Here is a 21749-nt window from a genome sequence, read left to right as displayed (position 1 = left end):
GTTCTGTCCCCTGCAATCAATCCTGCCTTATGTATCCTTCAGCTGAGAAATCATAGTTTGTTAAGAATACAATCTCTTTTCCACTGAAATATTCATTACTTTTACAACTGATTTTCTATTTTGTCAGACTGGCTCCTGGTTTTCTCATGAATTCATTTAGTACTGTGGACGCAGAGTGGGAGATGGAGAACTTGACAGAGTTATTACACAAACCCACTGGCTGGAAGGAGACACCAACACAGGGCCTGCTGTTTCTCGGTTAATACAGCAAAGCTATCAAGTGATCGCGATAGCTTCTTTTTCTTTTTCCCTTTCTATGTTTGCCTTCTAAAATGCTCTTCTAAGTCATCCCCACCTTATGGAAAACAAGCAGCTCTGAATGGGGCCTTTCTTGTCTCTTGACAAGCAGCTCCACCTCTCGCATCCTTTCAGTTGCACTGATGGCCATTCTCAGCTCCTGGCTTTGCGTTTTGTGGTGGTGAAAGAGCATTGGCTCAAGTGTTGAAGCAGTTCTCACAATGTCCCCTCCTTGTGCAGGCAAAGAAAGGTGCCTGTCATCTGATACCCTTGAAATAGAAGTAGGGTCTTCAGAAGACACCCAGGAGAGCCGTGGGGAACCCTAGTCTCCAGCTGCTCCTCAGCTAATGGAAATCTATTTCATCATCCTTGGCATCCCCAACACAAGGCCCTGGAACTCTGCATGTGGAGGAGGCAAGCTTTAGAGGAATGCAGTTCTTCATGTTTTCATGGCCTGTGTGGTTTACACTGATTCTACAACCGTGAGTTGTTTAGTCACACGAACCCTGCAATGGACAAACTCCGGCAGAGTACCACATCTGGAGGTGGCTCTGCAGTCATTGCTCAGCGAAGGTGGTGATGGGCGCTTCACCAGGGCCTTCATTTGGTGTCAGTCTTCCTAACACCAAGGGGAGGCCTGGGGACTTTTTGGATAAGAGCCACTTTCCTGGGAATTCATTCTCATCCTTCTCAAACTCTTTCCCAACAGTTATATGATCTGATGCCTTCATCCATATAAGGAAATGGCATGGCACCTTTTAGTTCAAATGGTAGTGAAAATGATTTCATTTGGACTCTAACAGCATTTTTTTTTAATTTGGGAAAGCGATGAAAGCGCATTATTTCTGATTTGGGCTGCCACTCTGACCTGTATGATAATCCCTACCCCTTCAACCCTTTCTTTGTCCTCTGCCTGGAATAAAAAGGGATATGACAGGATTGACCCCCAGGAGGTCAGCCCTGGTTCCAGACAATGGCAGGATCTAAGCTGCCAAATTCCTGATGATCAAGGAAGTCTTGCTGAAGACCAATTTAAACTAGAAAGTTCCTAAGCTTCGCTGGACTATTTCAAAGTTCATGCAGCGTTAGCGCTAATCCTCTTAACACATTGGGTCTTGTGGACCGGCAGCACACAATGGATGCCGTATAAAGGCCTGTCTGCTTTTAGGCTTTTATTTAGATTTCTCTGCATGCTAGTGTGCAACTCTCTTCTCTCCCCACTCTGGATGCCTCCCTCAGCACCATCACATCCCACCCCCAGGTGTTTCAAGCCAGTTGAAGGCCAAACTGCTTAGACTGGCATATTAAAAGCTTTTACATAACACCGCTTTTCCCAAGCCTTGGTACGCAAGCTGCAGTGTGTTGGCCTAGGGATTCTTTTCCCCGACTCTCTTTCTGCAGAGGATAACATCTTGGCTGTCACAAGGTAAGCGTTTCCAGTATGAATGTTTAATGAGGGTGAAGTCAGTGTGCAGCATGCTGTTTATTTTGCTTTCTAATAAAGCCAAGCTCAGCAATCCCCTTCCTACTGCTGCGACTTCCTCCAACACCTTTGCAGCATCTGTGGTACTCAGAGGAAATGGCTTTCAACATCTCCCTTCTTCTGATAAGTTAATTACATAAGGCATGAAGAATTCAAGGTTGCAAAGAAATCGGGAGCTAAAAATAATCCCTAAGAGCTTTTTTATCCTCCCTACTACTGACTGTGTGTTCATAATGGAAACTGAAGGAGAAAGCACAAACTCAGAGGCAGATCAGAACACGTTTTAGATTCCAAATAGATCTTGGATGTGGAAACACTAGAAAAAAAATCCACCATTGATGAAACAAAAATAATTGTGTGAGTCAAGAGTTAGAAACCGGGAAAACAAAAGCTTTTAGAGTCTGCAAATAGTACAGTGGGAGGGGATAACCAGGAATGAGCACAGGATGGAGTCTGCTTGGTCTGTGACTGACCGTGTCGCCTCGAGGGCTGTAATGGCTTTCTTATAGCATGTCCAGTGTGACTAGTGTCTACTTTAGTGACTCGTGATGTTAGCTATCCCCAGGACTCTCCTGACTCTTCATTGAGTAGTGATATCCCAACCACCATGCCAAATACGTAACATACATTTTACACACTCTTCAAAATTACCCTAAAGGGTAATTAAAAAGTCACTTAAAAATTCAAAACACTCCATTTGAAGTCATGGAACAGGGCCAGAGGAGGTTGTTGTATAAGCCCAAGGACCTGAGCTCCACTTCCAGGACTCACATAAAGGGCAAAGGAGAGAATGTACTCCACAAGTCCTCTGTCCTCTACAGACACAATTATGGCTTGCGTTTTTCTCACTCCCACCCCCACACATCATGCACACACACACACACACACACACACACACACACTAAATAGAAAAAGAAAAGTCATACACACAAAAGCTTAGACAACTGTCCAAACCTGTGTCATTTGTAGATGAAAGAACCGTGCTTCCAGTCTGGTGTGCCTGGCTTGGAAGTTCTTCCCCTCTCCACTAAGCTTATCTTCTCAGGTGGTAAAAAACTAATAGGTTTTGATAAGTATGGAAAAGTATTCGTAAGTGTCTATTTCTCTCTCTCTTTCCCTTCAGGTATCACAAGGATCACTCGCCATATATGCCAAGGCAGATTAATGTTAGGGAAGTGGAAAAATGGAATCTGTGTTTGTCTAGGTTTGGAAGGCGGAGCCTGGGAGAGATGGAAGTTGGAGTGTTGGGGTGTGTGTGTCACTGTGTTTCAAAACCTACTCAGTTTAGACTAGAGGGAAAATAGAAACAAGAATGCATAGAAAGGTGGTCGTTTTCAAACAAGTCTAATGCCTTGTCAGGAGACGGAAAACCTCCTGCATCTCTGGAAAGATTTTCAGTTTCAAATGGGTACCATAGAAGTCTGCTACCTCCACTGGTGAAACAGCTCCATTGATAAAGTGCTTGCTGTCCAAACAGGAGGCCTGAGTTCAAGCCCAGGATGCACATAAAAAAGCTGCCATGCACTTGTAATCCCAGTACTAGGAAGGCAGAAACAGATGGATCCCTGGCACTCACTAGCCAGTCAGTATAGCTGAGTTGGTGATTGCCAGACCAAAGCAAGACATTGTCTCAGAGAAAACAGGTAAACAAGATCAAAAGCTAAGGGCTGGAGACAACAGGACTTGATGCTCATGCAGAGGACTCGAATGCAGTACCTGGAACCAACACCGTACCTCACAACCTTCTGTAAGTCCAGTTTTATGGAATCAAATGCCTTCTTCTGGCCTCTGTAATTGGTGCACATTCAAACATGTAGGCAAAATAGTCATACACATAAAATAAATACATAAATCTTAAAAAAAATCAAAAGCCAAGGAAAGTAGACAGCTCCCGAGGAACAATAGCCATGGCTGAACTCTAGCATCCACATGCTGATGCATACAGGTTCATGTGGAAACACACACTCATACACAGACAGAGAGAGAGAGACAGAGAGAGAGAGAGAGAGAGAGAGAGACAGAGAGAGACAGAGAGAGACAGAGAGAGAGACAGAGAGAGACAGAGAGAGACAGAGACACAGAGAGATAGAGAGAGACAGAGAGAGAGATAGAGAGAGACAGAGAGATGAGATTTGTTATATGTGCTAAAAAATAAAAGCAACAATTGAAGGTTTAAAATTCATTTTCCTAAACATTGAGAGATCATACCCGATGCTTCCAGTAGTCATCCATCATTCTACAAGGTGGGCAGATGGGATAATTAGGACTTTTCTTTGGAGGTATGTAGAAACAGTAGTATGTAGAAATCTAAGCACCGGAAGATCACCCTACTATTCTCAGAAAAGATCCAATGCAGAAGCCCCTGGGCTTGGGGTTGGATGAATCCTTTCACAGCTCCACCAGGCAGGATGGTGGTGGTCATGAGAGACTGGGTCTCAGTTCTCACACCTGTAAAGTGAGTCAACTAATAGCTACTTAAACGATTAAGTGCTAGGATGAAAATACTTAACACAGTAGTATGTGGTAGAAACTAAACACATCTCTCTTTATCATATTCTAATGACTTCTCAAATCCCCCATTTCCCAACTAAATCCAACTGATTATGTGGTCAGTTAGAGGAAAGGGGTCTTTCTATTGTCTTTGTTAGGAGGATCTTACATATGTTCAATGGAGTACAATGTAGACTTCAGTGTCTGACATTGCCTCTCCACTTCAAAAGAGCCTACTAGATGTTAATTTCTTTAGGAGACATTTTATGACTCTTAATATATCACTGACTTCAGGATTTTAATGTGTATGTGTGATAAGGACATATTTATCATGGGGCTATAAAAATGAAGAGCATTTGCTATGGAGTAAAATTGTTGGATCCCGATCCACTTTCAATATCTACAATTCCAATAAGGGACAGAACATCCTTAACCTTCAGTGACCCAGTCTTTTCTCATTAACAAAATTAGGATAACAATAGTGCCAAATTCACTATTGTTAGCTAATAGTTTTAAAGTTCCTGGAAACAGGAGATGAGAAATAATAAGCACTCAATCAATTCTGTGCATTATTATTGTTGGTATTTTATCCAGTTTAAGAACAATAGCGTATAACCAGGGTTTTCATAAGTATCTAAACATTCTGTGTATTTGCCTTGTGTTCTCCTAGTTTTATCTCCAAAAGTTATTTGCATGCACGCTTGTCCATGTGCAGTTGGGACGCACAGATTATCACTCTGTAGATAATCCACACTGCACATACTTTATACAACACTCTCTTTTATTCTTTCCTATTAAGCTTGTCATTATGTCCTAAGATTTATGGTGCATATATAAGTAGACCTACTTAATTTCTCTCTGAGTTCTATGCTTCTTCATGGACAGACACATTCTATTTTGTGTTATTCCTCACACAAGTGCCTTAGAAACAGGGTGGTCTACCTAAAGGACCGATGTGCTCTCAACATTATTCAACATGTCAGAATGGGTATCCCATCAGGTATGTTTTTGAAATTCTAGATTAAACTTACAAGAGACATCTTGCTCTACCTTTTGCCTGTTTTCCCCTTTGGGAACCTGTATCTTCCTGGCTTGCAGAAATCCCTGTGTCCTTTCTCAGTGCTGTGCCCTGAGAAGCAGGGTGAAGCTGCCATTGGGAGCGTCCTGTTAAGCCAAGGTTTGACACTGGCTCCCTATTCACTGGCTTTGGAACCCTGAATAAATTTTGCTTTTTCGTTGTCCAGAAGGTGAATTAGCAACAGTGGCCCCCAGGCCCAAAGGGACCTGACAGTAGCAAATGAGCCAGTATAGTAAATCACTTCAGGATGGAGCCCAGCACTGACGGGGGCTCCAGTTCTATTTCAGAAACTTCAGAAAAAAAAATGGCTCTAATTATTCTGCTTTCTCCTTCCTATTCCTCAACATTACTCATTTCTCTTTAAGGTTTTGTTTGTTGTTGTTGTTTAGGTTTGATATCATGTCTTAGCACTGTTTTGTTTTATTGTCAAACATTTAGTAAGTTGCCTGACTTGTAGAGGAGGTATTTGTTAAATTTTATGGAATGAGAGGAATAGGGTCTAGATCGGGGGTATAATTCTCATTTAGCATGTACAAGGTTTAACTCTAGCAACACACACACACACACACACACACACACACACACACACACACACACAAGTTCATAAACAGATCATGTTGATTTTCCTGTCACATGACATCGATTATTACTGTCCTCTTTCATTTCCTTACAATACTCATCCCACCTCAGGTGCAGGCTACAACCCACCCCTTTGACTGTATCTGTTATTGTACTAATGAAGGGACTCCATTATCATCTGGGTGGTTATCATAGTGCGACTTCTGAAACATAGCTCCTTACACATTTTAAACTTATTTTTAGTAGATGAACATGTGCTTCACATACTCAAGTGTCTGCAAACTTGAAATATATATTCTTGGTTTCATTTCATAAGGCAGGTTTGAAGTTTAGGTGTCCTGATGACATATGAAAATGCTGCTCATCTACTGGTAAAAATTCTCACAGGGAGATGCTCAGAGCCAGGGATGAAGAGCAGAAGGACTTAGGGTCAGACTGCCAAGCTCTGACTTAGAGGTCAGTGTTCCTCAAGTGTTTGTACCTGACAATTTTTTTAAAAAAATTATTCAGATTATCTTAAGATGTGACCTTGAGTTTCAAGACTCGCTGAACTCATAAGAAAAATGTCTTCTCAGCCATGTCATTTCCCTTTATTTGGCATGGGGCTTTCTATTTTGATAATAGTCAATAAGGGCTATGTCTCAGGACAAAAGTTGAAAGATCGACAATATTTATTTATGCACTTTAGAAGAGCTGGGAGCCTGGAAGGAAGAATTAAAATGAACAAAAGAGAAATGGCATTGAGTGTTATCACTATTAACGATGAATCAGAAACTGTATGACCTTTAAAGATAACTCATCTGCTAAATATGAGGGGCAAAACCAAAGGTGAATGCAGAAGAAAGTAATATGAAGAGCCCTGGCACATTTTCTCTAAATAATGCCTAATGGAAAAGATGTACTGTAAGACACATTTGTTCTGTTAGGGTGTCAATGGGAATTTATAATCACTTTATTAGTTCCTATATTAGGTTGGATATTGAATATTTTTAAAAGGCCAGCATTTTAAAGGTTTGGTCCTCAGGGTGCCACTGTTGGCGGGGGTGGGGGGAGGAGAGACAGAAACTTTAAGAACTGGAGTTTGGGCTGGATAGATCCTCAGCAGTTAAGAACACATCCTACTCTTTCAGAAGGCTCCGGTTGATTGTTAGCACCCACAATCACCTGTAGCTTCTGTTCCAGGATATCTGGTGCCTCCGGCTTCTGCTGACACTTGCACTCATATGCAAATACACCCCCACCACACATAGACATACACATAATTAAAAGTGAAACAAGCCTTTAATAACAACCAAAGAAGTGGGGTCTTGTAGGAGGTCTATAGGTCATTGAAAACATGCTTACCAAGGAAATCCTGGGAACTCTTCTCTTCTTACTATTTGCTTCCTGGTGATAAGGTAAGAAATTTTATCTACCAAATGCCTCCACCATGATGTGCTGGGCTGTCTCACCATAGACCCAAAGCAATAGAGACAACTATCATGGACTGGAACTTACAAATCTGTGAGAAATGAAAAGGGGGGTCAGGGGAGAAGGCCTTTTCTTCTCCTAAGTTGATTTTATCATGAATTCTGTTATAATAAAAGCAAGCTGACTTGACACCAAGCTTGACACCATTCTAATTGAAGACTAGGAAGCTTAGTTTTCTATCCACTCTACTAAGTAGATTTCCTCACAGCTAAACCATGGGAAACAGGGACATTATAACTCCATGGTGGCTTTTGTTTCTTAGTGCCTCTCACCGCTGTTCCTTTCTTCTCTCTTCTCTTCTCTTTTTTTTTTCCTTTGTTGTTTTCTTTTGGGGGGGTGTGTTTGATTTTTGAAAGAAGTTTTGCTTATTGCTCAGATGTTCTAATTCCCCGGGTTCAAACGATCCTCCTTTCTGTCTCCCAAGAAGCCAGAGCTATAGGCTCACCACATTCTGCACAGCTAGTGACTGTGTCTTTAACCAAGTTGCCTTAACAAATTTTGTCAAGTCAGAAATGGTGGTAAATACAACTAAGCAAATGGAGAATCTCTGCTTTTTTCATCTAATTGGTCATTTCTTCTCACTTATGCTCACCCAAGTAAATGACATCACTTTAGTCTGGGTATTACAGTAGAATGAATAGCAAGTTGTGAGTTTCATTGACTATTTGCAGTAAAACCCATGTCCCTCCTTCTCTGAGAAGACTATGTAGTCTCGGATTCTCTCATCCTTCAAAGATACAGGACTTTTCTTTCTGAAGTGTGTTACTACAAATCATGACCAGACTAGGAAGCTAGGCTTCTCCAACCTTTTCTTATTCCATCCATCCATCCATCCATCCACTTGGAAAACAGTAATTACATTCTATGCTTAAGATACTGTCCTTTTCTGGAGAGAAATTGAGGAGGAACGGATGGGAGGAGGGGCAGAGTGGAACTGAGGTAGACTGGGAAGGAGAGAAGGGAAGGGAAACTGTGATCAGAATGTAAAAAAAAAAAAATAACAGTTGTAGGAGGAGTTTTTCTGTGTCCTGACAGTTGTTCCCAAATAACCACACTGAGACTTATTTTTGATTATAAATGCTTGGCCAATAGCTCAGGCTTGTTACTAGCTAACTCTTACATTTAAAATTAACCCATATTTCTTATCTACCCCCTACCACCTGGCAGTACCTTCTTTCAACATGGCACATTCACTTGCTTTTCTGTGTGTCTCTCATGACTTCCTCCTCCTTCTTCCAAGTGGCCACTGTTTTTCTGTCCTGCCTATACCTCCTGCCTAGCTACTGGCCAGTCAGTTCTTTCATTAAACCAATCAGAAGGCACCTTGGCAAAGGCACATCTTCACAGTTTATAAAAAGATTATTCCATCATAAACAGTTTTTCTTTTAAAAAAAAAGATACTTGCCTGATGCTTCAGGCACATAGGTAAATAAAATAGGGATGTTTTTCCATAAGGAGCTAATAGCAAATGAGAGACAGTATTTTTGCAACATCATTAATTTGGTGTTTGTGGAAGGTCTGATGAACCTCTCATTTATGTATAAAGGAACGAGGGTGCAGTTAAGTCTTCTTGGGGGGAAAACAGTGACCTGGTTTCTAAGACCGAGTATCTACTGGTCATTGGAGAATGAGGTATGGGAATCCAAAGTCTGGGAATTGAGGGACGCAATGGCTCAGCAGTGTAAAATTCTGTGTCCTGATTGAGGTGATCACACACAGAGCCTAGCATTTATAGGAAGAAAATCGAGACTAAAGAGATAAGAGCAATAGGAAAGGCCAGGGTGGAAAGGGTATGTGTCATGTTCAATTGTCTGGACTTCATTCTGGAGACAACAGGTGATCATCCAAGGGGTTAATAGAACAGGAGGGATAAGAGGAGAAATTCCATAGAACGTATCTGCAGGGAGGAGAGAGATAGGCACCTGGGACTCAACAGAGCAAGGTAAGAAGCATCAAGAGGCTGAGCAGTAATCATGACTGACAACAAGTGCAGGGAGGAGAGAGGGCTCTTTAATTTTAGTGACGGCAGCAGCAGAAGTAACACGGGGAGAAGGAGGTGGGAATGCCAGTGACATTTCCAGCTTGCAATCTGAGAGCCTATCTTTGTGCTATTCTCAGCAAAAACGAGTTTAGGGTGACGAGGATATCTGAGCGGACTGGAAAGATAAATTCCAAAAGGATGTTTTGAGTCCCAAATACAAGCGCTGTCTGTTGGGCACATGCTGAGAGCGAGGCACTATAGACCCAATTCTACACAGCGCAACTTCACAATCTGACTGTAGCACAGTTTTAGAGAAGTGATACTAGACCCCACATCTTACCACTTAGCAGAAAGTAAAATGTGTCTCCTTTGAATTGTCTGATTTCCCCTTCCTTACTGTATCAAGGAATTCCCAAATTAACTCATTATTATTGCCTAGGTTTTCATTCTAAGTCTGATCTTATTGTATCCATGTCAGCAAGATAAAGTGTAAGTAACCGCTGCCTGCACCTCACTGGTGCCTAGAAAACACAGTGAGCAGACTGTCATAGAGCTGTGGTTAGTTCTTAACTACAAGTGCTCACTTCCCAGGATATCACCTCACAAGCTAGTAACAGACTTGTCCAAAGGCCCATCTAAACCTGCAGGTGGAAAGTCTCATTTACTGCTACTGACTTAGATGAATTGAGATTAGTCACAACACCAGAAAGTTTGCTGACAAAAACTGGCCTCATTTCCCTAAGCAACTCACAAGTCTAATATGAAGCCCTTGAATTTATTTGAAAAAAAAAAGGAGCTCTTTCTGATGATTATGATGGTGTCTGTGTTAAGTAGAAGTTTTTTCTCAAAAGTAGGGTGTGTGTGTGTGTGTGTGTGTGTGTGTGTGTGTGTGTGTGTGTGTGTGTAGCGTGGAATAAAGTAAAAAAAATGTTATGAATGCATGATTTGAGATTTGGGTCTGAATGAAGGGCTGTAAATAAGTCAGCTGTTCACGTGAATTCTATTCTGGTTGCCATCAGAGGTTCAAGGCAATACCCTATAAATTCATTGAGGGAGCATGAGTTTATATTACAGTAGACACTTGGTCCTAAGTAACTCATAAGTCTCCAGAGCCATTAAGGGTCACAATATTTTTATAGGCTCATACACTTGCCTTCTTGATGGTTAAGTAGGAGTCTGCTTCCTTCAATCCAGAAATTCTTGGTTTGTAAAAGCCTGAATTTTTCCTGAAGGCTTGAGAGCACTGATCAGGCAATTTGCTAGAATTTGGTCTCTGTCTATGAGATCTGCTTAGATCTCTTATGGCATTCACAATTCTGTGAGTAATGACAGTATCTGACAGAGTTGTTAAAGACCTTGGAATTTCTTGAATGGTTAGAACAGTTGTGATTCTAATGAGGTGAATTTGGTGGGCTGCTTACTAGACTCAGGAAGGCTGGTTGTTTGGGTGGCCAACCATGGTTATTAAAGAGCTGGGGCTTTCATTCTTACCTTCTCACCCCAGACCTTCAGGGAGGGTCAAGTGGCCAAAGATGGAACAGATCGTCAGCGATAGGATCAATTGTGTACAGAAGAAATCCAAGAGAACAGGGTTCAGGGAGCATCTTTATTGCTGATCAAATGGCAGAGTGTGACAGTCCAGAGGGGTCTTGAGCTCTGCACCTTGCCCCCTGACAGTTTATCACATCTCTGCCGTATTGCTGCACACCTGAGACAAAGAGTTTTGTAGTATGATTCTTGTGACATTTCAGTTCTTACCTCAGGATTGTGGAAAATCTTGATGAAATGTCATAAAGTGGAGCTGACAGAATGCTCATGGACTGTGTGGGCCAACCAGCACAGTCAGGGCACTTTGGTGCTATCCCTGCCTTCTCTGTGAAGATTTCCTCCTTTTAAGGGCCTGGGGTGGGAAGGAGGGCAGTAAGGTTCTGATGATCAAACGTCTGACAGAAGTAGGAAAGAAATTCTTTATGACCAGTTTCAAGATCTACAGAGAAGGGAAGATTACACTTTCTAAGACCCATTTTTGGAAAGAGAAATTCTGCTAATATATAAATTCTAGTTATGTATATTTTATGTGCTAATAATTCTGGAAATATATCCATACATATACATGTGTACATATACATGCTCATCTTTCTCTTCTCCCCTTTGGTTTTACTGGTCATGAAAATGAAGAATGTGCCAGGCAGTGGTGGCACACGCCTTTAATCCCAGCACTCGGGAGGCAGAGGCAGGCAGATCTTTGTGAGTTCGAGGCCAGCCTGGGCTACCAAGTGAGTTCCAGGAAAGGCACCAAAACTACACAGAGAAACCCTGTCTCAAAAAACAAAAAACAAAACTAAACAAAAAAAAGAAAGAAAATGAAGAATGTCTGGGAATGAGGTAATATTTAAAAATTTGAGACAAGGTGCCATGTATTCTAGACTGCCCTTAAATTCCCTATGTAGCTGACAATGGCCTTCAACTTGTGAACTTCCTGCTTTCACATCTGAGTGTAGGATTCCAGGGTGTGCCTGGAATTGCCATGTTGGGATAGAGTTATTGAAGACTTGACTAATGAGAGCAAGCATAGTGGCTACTAGAATCCATAGACTGAAGCAGGAAGATTGTGAGTTCGAGCACAGACTGAGCAATATGTAAGACTGTCTTAAAACAAAAAGCAAACAATCCAAAAAGAAAGGAAGGAAGGAGAAAAAGGGTATAAGTAGGACCCTTTGACTAGAGTGAAAAAGGAGAGAGCATATCCTACATAATGTGTTGAAAAATACCAAATTATAAGTAATTCACTCAATATCATCACACCTTTAACTGGTTTGATGTTCTCTGAAAAAAAAGAATAAATTTAGTAAATTTACTTGAATACCTCACTAAGACACACATTCAATTTTGCACAATTATTGTGAGAAAAGAACAATCAGCCAATCTATGTTTTTCTTATTAGCAGTTATTTAACATTTGTATTTATGTTGCCTACACTACCTGTTAATTCAGTTTATTTAACCAAGCAGCCAGTCATTGAGGAGGGGAACGGGGCTTTTGGATGAGTAAGGTTGCAGAATGCTTGCCTCAAGTCCCAGCTGTTTGGCTGGACTTTCCACTTTTTATTTGTAGTATTGGCATGAATAGGTATAGCTCTCCAAGCCTGGAATGGCAATGGGGAAATGCTGCTAAAATGTGAACAGTAGCTGAGGATTATAGCAAAAAAAGAGAACACTGTATCAGTTGCAGATATTCTCTTTCTGAAGCATTTGTACATCATTTATTTACTTCCCATGAAAGTGTAGGTAGACTAGCGTGTGATTCAGGTTAGGGACGTAAAAACTAGGGTTCAGAAAGTGTCCTGTTTGAGTCCATCCTAGGCAACACATTTTGGACAAAGTTGTAAACAAAGGTTGTGCTTTGCAAAATTCCATTTCTAGACTTCATGCATGGCATCCTGTGATCTCTATGTTGCAGAGAGGTAAATTTTTCTGTTAGCATGCACCCTGTGGGTGACCAAAGCTGATTAGTTGAAGAGGATAATTATGATAATGATCATCATCATGTGGAATGAACAAATGGTGAGTAGCCTAAGGGAACCAGATGCAAATAAGTGTTTATGGAATTTTATTGTGAGTAATAATGGTGTAAATGAAAAAGTGGTGAGGCATTCAAAGAAAGGAGATGTCAGAAGACAGACAGACCCATCTCCAATTCAGTTAAGCTGAGATTCTTTCTAAGACATGCAAATAAATAAGAGTGATTTCGAATCAGTTCTTAGCAACAACAAAGGCACAATAAAAACAAGGAAGTGATGAGCATTATCACATAAAGCAACTGATAAAAATCCACGTGGGCAACAACCATTAAAAGCAGTCATGTATGCCTACCTGGACTGAGTCTACCAGGTTGACCTCAGTCTGTGGGGAAGGCTTTGCCCTGGAGGAGATGGGAATGGGGGGGGGGGGGTCGGGGGGAAGGTGAGGGGGACGGGAGGGGGGAGAACAAGGGAATCCGTGGCTGATATGTAGAACTGAATTGTATTGCAAAATAAATTAATAAAAAAAAAAAAAAAGAAAAGAAAAAAAAAAAAAAAGCAGTCATGTATGATAGTAACTGGTACATGTGAATGTTCTTCATCCTGAGCTCAGAAGAAGCAAGTTAATGAACTCACCAGCAATTCTTTCTCTAACAGTCACATAAAAACAACTAAACCTGGAGGCCATACCAGAGGAGTGCAGTACCCATGGCAAGTGATTCACCATTGACTGAGGGCAGAACAGACAAAAAGATTTTGTAATGTTGAATTGAAGACTTCAACAATAAATAAATCTTAGCTTCTCTCACACCTCCCACAAAGGGGCACACAGCAGTGACTTTGGCCAGGGACTTTACATTTAACATCATCTCTGTTTTCTATTGCAGTTGATATGTTTTTTTCCTTTCTTGGTCTATTTTGAAGCTAAAGTCACTCAGACTTACAATTGACTTTCTAATTTTAGGGTAACACTGTCTAGTCCAGAATCAGCACACTTCTGGCTAGAATTTTCTATTAAATTCTGCCACCCTGTTAAATGTTTAATTGGTTGTTTATGACTTTGGGTAAGGGACAGAGGTACTGGGTCTAGCTTTCTTAGTTTAGGGGTTAATGTCCTTTGAAAACTTAAAATGCTGTTTCTCGAGGTAGCAAATCACTCCACAAAATATATTTACAAATCCCAGTAAGTCCAAAAACAGCTCTGAGATCATGCAACATTAAAATTTTTGCCCTACTTTGGTAATACTGTGATTGATTGATTTTTCTGACAATGTAATTACCTGACTTTAAACATGGATGAATCATGACTTCCTAAGTCTTTTTTTTTTTTTTTTTTAATTTCATTTTCAAACTAAGAAGCCTGAGAAGGAAACTAAGGAAAACAAAAAAAAGTTCAAGTCAAATGATATGGCCAGAAATACAGGATGGTAAAGACATAGTCATCTAATCAGTTAGCATCAAACTTTGGGAGCTGAGCATGGTTAATATTCATGACAAAGTGGGGTGGATATGCTCAGTCAGATCTGAGTTCACATGGAACCAAGAGTGAGTTCACACTGTGCAAACTGGGGATGTAGTTGTAGCTGAAAGTTTTCCTGGTCCCGGATGGCTCCCGTTGCCTCGTGGTCCCTCAGCCACTCAGACCCAAATGACTACACAGAGACTTATATTAATTATGAACTATACGGCCTACTGGCTCAGGCTTCTCAGTAGCTAGATCTTACATCATAAATTAACCCATTTTTATAAATCCGTACTTTGCCATGTGGCTTGTGGCTTACTGGTATTTTTACATCTTACTTCTCATGGTGGCGGCTGCCAGCGTCTCCTCCATTCTACCTTTCTCCTTCTTCCTCTCTAGTTAGAATGTCTCACTTAACCCAATTCTGCCTCACCATTGGCCAAACAGCTTTACTTATCAACCAATGAGAGCAACACATATTCATAGCATACAGAACAATATCACCCATCATGTAGTTTTCTGCATGTGTCTCTGTTTCTTCTGTTTTAAATGTTTAAAGTCAGGTAATTACATTTTTTTTAATAAAAGTCAAGTTGGATGAGTGAGGATGTAGTCTAAAGCTTCTAGAAGATGATATGAACAATGAATGCAATTATCAGTTTTCGTTCTTATGATAGTTGATATCAATAATTGTTATTTACATTTCCAGGGAGGAAATAACTCCATCAACATGGAGAAGAGACAAGGCTCAAATCCCCCATCCCTTGATAAGTTTAAGAAAAAGGGTGAGGTTAGAGAGACACAATCATAGGGCCTCTAATGACTGTGACAAGGGCAGAAAGTAACATTTATAGGAAGGTTACATCACAGCAAGAAGCCTGTTATGAGGGACAGCAGAGGTGCATTAGATTTTAGAAACAGAGACAGCTTACAAGCATTTTGAACCTCATAGTCTGTGGATGAGTTACTTTTCTGCTGCTCTGGTAAGATAACCTGAAAAACTAGACCTAGGGAAGAAAGGGTTTACTTTGGCTATTACTTCAAGAGAGATGGAATTCATGGTGAGTTCTGAGGATCCAAACTCAGGTCCTTGCTTTTGCATGGAAAGTACTTTATTAACTCTGCCATTTCCTCATATCCATCTCCATTCAAGTTTTTTAATAAAGTTGTTTCCATAAATACTCATGGAGGAACTGAGTTGTAGAACCCTGCATCATTTATACTCTTCCATTTCTGTTTTAGGAACCTGTTTCTGAAAAACACTCTAAACCATTATTGCAGATAAACATCTCCAAACCAACTGCATGATGGATAAAGACTGTTAAATTTAGAAGGAAGATGTGATGAGAGAAAAATAATTAAAACAGTATAAAATATGAGCCAAACCATCCACATCAATCGATTACACTTAGTCATCATAGAAAAATGAGTTATTGAATGTATCATTCATCAGCTGGCCACTTCAGGGATGCATATGCATATTGTGGTCTGTACCCAAGGGCTAAAATTGGGAATACTTGTCAAAACTCAGAGTTTCTAGTGAATTGATTATTGCCTCTTCAAGCTCCATTCTTCTATTAATACCAAATAAATACATTTCACCAGTTCAACAGATTGCTCTGAAGGCAGTACACTTTGAATTCAGAATGTAGTATAGAGAGCAAAAGCCCCAATTTCTCATGACAGGAGGATCTAGGGCTTAATGAAAGTGTAGAATCCTATTGCACCCACACGTCTAAAAGCAGGACAAATAATGAAGTACCGGGTGAATGAACTGTGTCTGTGTATACTTACAAATCTTTGTATCTGATTCTGTGTTAGGTCTGTTCCTGTTTGTTTCACTGGTTGCGCTGCATCATTCATTATGTTTCCTCGGTGACAGCAGAAGGCAACAGGCTTGCATATGTAAGCAGGCAGGGAAATGATTTGTTGGACTTCTGTCATTAATCTCTACTAGGTTACTGAATCCATTTAAGACTCTAGACACTGCTATTGTATTCCTGTCAGGTCAAAATTACTCATGAATTGGCTAGACTGCTGTGATAAACACAAAGATTTAACCCATGAACTTGGGAAAAACATAGGTGAATTTGAAAAATTCATTGAAAATCATAATTCACCAAAACTAAAAAAAAACAACAAAAACTGAGACTCTTATATCTATTAAGGAAATTGAATCCATTACTTATAACTTTCCTATAATGAAAACCTCCAGGCTCAGAAGACAAAGCACTTTATCTTTCCAATATTTACAAAATAATAACTGCCACAAACTTACATAAATCTTCTAGAAAAAAAGCACAAAAAACCTCATTCCTCATTTCATGATGTTAGCATGACTCAGATAACAACAAAAACTGTATGATAATTTTTCATATAGATATATATACAATATACTCTAAAATTATTTAACTCTTAAATGTCTAAAATTGTTAATCATAACTAAGTTGGGTGTGGTTGTGTGAAAGAAAATGGCCCCCAAAGAGAGTGGCATTATTAGTGGCTTTGTTGGAGGAAGTGTGTCACCATGGGGGCGGGCTTAGAGGTTTCATATGTTCAGGATACCACCCAGTAAGCCAGTAGACTTCCTGTTGCCTCTGAGTCAAGAAGTAGGGCTCTCAGCTCCAGTACCACATCTGCCTGCATGCCACCATGCTCCCTGCCATGATGATAATGGACTGAACCTCTGAAACTGTAAGTGAGCCCTCCCCGTTAAATGTTTCTTCATGAGTTGTCATGGTCATGCTGTCTCTTCACAGCAATAAAAAGACCTAACTAAGACGTTGGTTAATTCTAGGAACACAAATTTGGCTAAGTATTTGAAAATCAATTACTATAATGCACCATTCAAAGAAGGAAAATCACATGATTAATTAAATGCAGAAAAGCACTTTAATACAATGCATTGGCTGAGGATGTAGCTTGTGATAGAGTGTTTGCCAACCACATAAAGGTCCTACCTCTGTTGTCTGCCAATGGTGGTGACAAGATATATCCCAACACAACCACCAGCAGCCTGAGGAGTTATTGTCTTCTTAGGGACCTCCACTCAGGTAAAGCCTGATCCTTGATTATAGTAAATAAGTTCCAGGATGAGCCAGAGTGGTGTAAAGGTAATAAGTTTATTAAGATAAAGTAGAGTATATAGTTTAGATTGAAGCATGGGTTGAAGACAGGGTGGGAGGCAAGAGGAAAGAGGAGAGGGGAGAAGGAAGACAGAGAGAGAGAGAGAAAGAGAGAGAGAGAGAGAGAGAGAGAGAGAGAGAGAGAGAGAGAGAGAGAGAGACAGAGAGAGAGAGAGAGAGAGAGACAGAGAGACAGAGAGAGACAGAGAGAGAGAGACAGAGAGAGAGAGAGAGAGAGAGAGAGAGAGAGGACATAACTCAAGACATTCAAGGCATGGGTCTGGACTTCTCAGGACAAGGGTGAGTCATCCAATGTATCTGTATGATGGTCCATATTGCTGCTCAAAGGATATACTATATAATAAGAATGTGTAAGTTTTTGTAGCCGGGCCGTGGTGGCACACACCTTTAATCCCAGCACTCGGGAGGCAGAGGCAGGCAGATCTCTGTGAGTTCAAGGCCAGCATGGTCTACAGGGTGAGTTCCAGGAAAGGTGCAAAACTACACAGAGAAACCCTGTCTCGAAAAAAAAAAAAAGAATGAAAGTTTTTGTTTATTTCAGCTTAAATATTAAATTTAAAAATTATGTAAACTGACTTTTTATCTTAAAGAATTTAATTTTATAAGTGATATTCTATAGTGGATTTTTGAGATGTATAATTTAGGTATGTAGATGAACTAATAACAGTAAAACAAGGTTACAAACACTCTGTTTTATCTCTTCTTTCTACAGTCTGCACTTGAGATATCCTTGGGGAAATGTGCATTATATCTGTAGGCTATTGTGGCTTTATTAGCTGTGTTGAAGTTTCTTGGCTGTCAGTGAGGAGGACAGCAAGCTGGGGTCCAGATGGGTGGTTCATTCTCTTCCACATCCCTTTCATTTTCCCTTACCTAACTATCAACTGTAACAAATGAACTTTGTGTCTGCTTATGATTAAAATTAAGGATGAAATCATCAGTAGAGAATATCCACAAGAGCTGTACAGCTGTCATCAAACAATAATAAAATGTTGAAAGCTTTCCTTCTACGTTCAAGAACATTCCACACTTTCACTCTAATTGTGTGGGGTCTCCATCAGTTCAATAAAAAAATCAATTAAATAAGATGAAATAAAATATACTGCACAAAGTAGGAAAGACTTAAAAGTCATAATTATTGATACATAAATTTCCCAATATTTATAGGATGGCTGCTAGAATTAGTAAGTGAACTTAGAAAGGCCAACATCTGCAAGACCAATAGTATATCCACTGAAAGAAGGAAAGAGCTAAAACTCAAACAGAAAAACAGTCTGTGGACTACAATATCCAACATTTTAATATTGAGAAACAAATTGACATCATCTATTGTTACATGTTTCCATATTAAAAACTATAAAACGTTACCTAGAGAAGTTAAGGATAATTTTAATAATGATAAGAAAGACTTTGCATTGAAGATATTTTTCTCCTAACTTGTTATAAAATGTAATTCCAGTTGAAATTCCTGAATGGACTTTTTTCTTGGGAAATTAAAAAGCTAATTAGTATAAAAATTAGAAAGGCCTCAAATAGTAAAGACAGTTGTATAAAATTAGATGCTTATATTATTAAATATCGACACTACCTTGAAAGTTACCACAGTGAAAAAAAAAGTGCAAATTGGTTCAAAGGCAAATAGGTGGACAAGTAGGGAAAAAATGGAATTCACAAATAAAATATTCACATGCAGAAAGTTGAATTACAAGAAAGATGACACCATAATGTAATGGGGGAAAGATGGCCTTTAAAGTAAATAAATAAACAATTTTGGACCAATATTGTATTGACTGGTAGAATATATTAAATTCTAATTCATACTATGTACCAAAGCAAGTTCTTTTTGAGTTACAGACACAGACAAACAGTTAAAAGTAAAGTTCCAAACGCATTAGTCATCAAAGAAGAGAAACTCAAGCCAATGCCATCGAGGCTGCTCCAAACACTGGGGGAAATTTGTTCTCTTGTGTTACTGTAGTAAATTTCTGCATCAGACAGAAAACTACTTTTTTGTACAAACCATACACTCTTGTCTATCATGGTTTGTTCTGAAGTAAACCTTTGAAATAATATCAAGAAAGTTAGAATTCATTAAGCTTATTTTCTATATATTTCGTGGTATTATTGTTCTCTGAATTAGACCCTCTTTTTTTCTGATAACATTTTCTCACTAGTAATTACTGTGAAGCTGGAAAAGCTTAACTGTTCTGATGCTGCCTCTTGCCATTATGTTTTTCTCGGTTGTATATCTAAGTAGAAACTGTGAACAGCTAGGGGACATGAATGTAGCTCAGTGGTCAAACTCTTGGTAACCAGCATAAGACTCTAGGTTCATACATATCTAATACTACAACCACCATCAAACCTCACTTATTAACATTTTATTTCTTCCTTTCACATAGATTTTTTCTATTTTTAAACATTTATTTTCCTTTTTTATTGCTTTAGCAAAGATTGTAACTAACAGTACTAATATTAATGATTATCATTTTGCCTAAAATTTTAAAAAATAATATGTCTATAATGTTCTTATTAAAACTGATGTTTTTCAAAGTTTCTGGTAACTACTTTTCATAAAATTAAAGAAATTTTCTTCTAGTCTCAATTTTAAGAATATATTAAGATTGGATGTTAAGTTTATCAAATGCTTTTTAAGTCTTTGTTATTATTTTATAATATGTGCATATGATTTTATAAATATTATTTTTATTTCTTAATATAAAAAATATTTCACTCATAATTCCTTGAATACATTCCTGATATTCTTGAATACATTTTTTTTGTTGATAATTTTATAAAATATACATTTTTTTAAAAAAAACTTACCTAAGAGCAGCAAGAATGCATAGGGCGTTCCTGCCTGCCTTCCCCCTCAGTTTATAAACTGTTGAGTATCTCATTGTACTCTTTTTCACTGCGCTCTGTGTCCTGCTGCTTTGGTGATCTGCTTGACAGCAAGTTCTCCCCTTTCCTCTAACATTTCAACATATTTAAGGAATAACTGAATGATCACAGTATAGCTATCAAAATCACACATCTAAACATCACAAACAATCACAATTTAATCTGTGACAGGGATTCAAATTCTGTTCAGCACCCCAGTGGTACCCTCACAGCTCTTTTTCCCAGTGCAGGTACCAGTCCAGAACAACACATTTGATTTTTGTCATATCATTTTCATTTTCTTCTGTCAAGTTACCTCTTTGTGTTTTGTTTGGGCTCAATGTTGTTTTGTTTAGTAGAATATCCTGCAATTGGATTTTGTCTGGTATATTCATATGGTTTTGAGTCAGGTTATCATCTGAGGCAGAAATACCCATGAAGTGATGCTGGGATCTATTTAGTTCTTATATGGGGCCTGGCCCCTAATTCTTTATACATTTCTGATTCTTTTCTTCTTGAGATTAGGTGTCTATATAGCTCAAGTTGATTGGAAAACCACTCTACAGCTCAGGTGACCTCAAACTTACAGTGTTTCTGCTTCAGCCTCTTGAGTACTATAGAAGTAAAGATATGCATGACCACGTTAAGCTTCATCAAGTACTGTTGAAGAAAAGATATGCATTACCACATTAAGTACTATAGAAGTAAAGATGCGCATTACTGCGTTAAGCTTCATCACTATGCTTTCTTTGGAAATACCTTGTGTGAATGTGTATAGGCATGTGTGTGTGTGTGTGTGTGTGTGTGTGTGTGTGTGTGCACAGTGGATGTTGTCCCTTGCATCTGTATGTATAACTTCCTTTTTATCCCGTTGTTTATTTTTTATTCTTGTGCAACTGGGGAGCACAGTGGTTGTGTCTTGTATCTGTGTTTACAGAATTTTTCTTTATCTCATTTATTTACTGTGAGTGTGTGTTTGTGTGTGCACACGCATGTGTGCCCAGACACATGCACACAGGGAGAACAAGTTTCAAGCCAGACTTTCTCCCTTCCACCTGGAGTTCTGGGGAGTTGATAGTCATCCAGCAAGCACTTCTACCTGAGCCATCTCACCGGCTCCCTGTTTTCACTTATGGCCAAGATAATGCTTTTAACATCAGCACGGAAGCTTCTCCTGCTTTGCGATTCTGTATATCAGAAGGATCTTAACAGTTTGGAGAACTCGTCCATGAAAGCATTTAGTTTAGCTTTTAGAAATATATTTTGCAATCCTTTCTCTATGATCTTAAGCAGATCCCTTTTTTTATTGTTGTTTAAAGATATTCTATAAATCAATTTTCAAAATGTACCCTTTCACAGA

General features: G+C 39.3%; 1 pseudogene; it reads left to right on the top strand.

Annotated features, from left to right (window-relative positions):
* Nucleotides 1–1613: 1613 nt before the first annotated feature.
* LOC128112565 (60S ribosomal protein L23a-like) overlaps nucleotides 1614–21749 on the top strand; it is a 36486-nt pseudogene continuing 16350 nt past the window's right edge.

The sequence above is a fragment of the Peromyscus californicus genome, unplaced genomic scaffold, assembly GCF_007827085.1.
Source record: "Peromyscus californicus insignis strain IS unplaced genomic scaffold, ASM782708v3 Scaffold_17__1_contigs__length_78620276, whole genome shotgun sequence".
NCBI classification, from domain to species: domain Eukaryota; kingdom Metazoa; phylum Chordata; class Mammalia; order Rodentia; family Cricetidae; genus Peromyscus; species Peromyscus californicus.
The sequence above is the reverse complement of the archived record's forward strand: the minus strand, read 5'-3'. Positions and strand labels throughout refer to the sequence as shown.